Raw genomic sequence first — 1,191 nt, 5'->3', positions numbered from 1 at the left:
TAGATATATAGTTGCATTCTCTTAATGAATAGAATGATTTGTTCTAATGGTGTTTGTAAATAGGATCACAAGTCCACTTCTTGTACAGCAATTAACCACTAATAAGAATATATGCAGTGTATTATTTGTTGAAAGTGTACTTCCGATTTGATTTGAAACTGTCTCATTGCTATCTGTTTATCAATAAAACTTTGAAAAAAAAGTACTTCTCAATAATTATGCATGAAAAAATATTAAATTGAGTGTTATTTTAAGTGTCATGACATTTACTAAAAATAGAACCAGAGCAATCTTCAAAAGACCTGTGTGCCTCACTGGTTTATTTTTGTACCATATCATATAACATTACCAAAACAAAATAAATTAAGGTGGTGAAATTGAGTACAGGGTTAAAATGAAAAAAGGAAAAGGAGATGATGACAGAAGTATGATGATACATGAAAAACGTGCCAAGCTTCCTTGTACACGTGCTAGAGAAAGGTCACACTTTTAGCTCAAAGCTGTGTAGCAGTTGCGACAAGAAGGATCAATGATTCATTTATTTGGTCACAGTATCCTTGAAATGAAAACCAAGTTGGCATTCAAGAGAAAACCTATTCTTGGCACTGTTAGCAGAGATACATGTCCCATGTGTCTTAATAAAAAGGATATTAGAAATCATATCCACACCTATATCCTTACAATACTGACAAGCGAGGTCTGACATTTCTAGTAATAACATTCTCATCTTAGGCTGTGCTAGCAGACAGAATGCAGTTCCACAAAGCCCAAGCAATATAATCGGTATGGACACAACTATCAGACAACATGACCGAGCCCAGCTGCAGACTACAGAGCTGTGGGTTTCATGTTTTCGGTTGGATTCAACGGCTATCCTTTGTGCCTGCTTGTGTTGTTATGACTGCAGTTGAGTACACACATATAGGGAGAACCAATATCACAGTCAAAAAACTATATTATTTGAAGGGTTTTGTTTTATGCACAGTGTGTAACATGTGCATTTTAAAATTTTGTTTTTGTTTATAAAGATGTATACAAAAATTTTAAGTAAGAACAAAGGTCTAGATCAATTTTTTGGGGAAATAATCACTGTTCTTAGCTAACAGTGAAAGATATTCTAGGCTATTCTTCCTGACAGTTTTTGTAATAATGCTACTTTTTATTGCTGTCCAATGTGTATTTTTTACAGTT

The sequence above is a fragment of the Octodon degus genome, unplaced genomic scaffold, assembly GCF_000260255.1.
Source record: "Octodon degus isolate 3935 unplaced genomic scaffold, OctDeg1.0 scaffold00165, whole genome shotgun sequence".
NCBI classification, from domain to species: domain Eukaryota; kingdom Metazoa; phylum Chordata; class Mammalia; order Rodentia; family Octodontidae; genus Octodon; species Octodon degus.
This window is presented reverse-complemented; position numbering follows the sequence as displayed.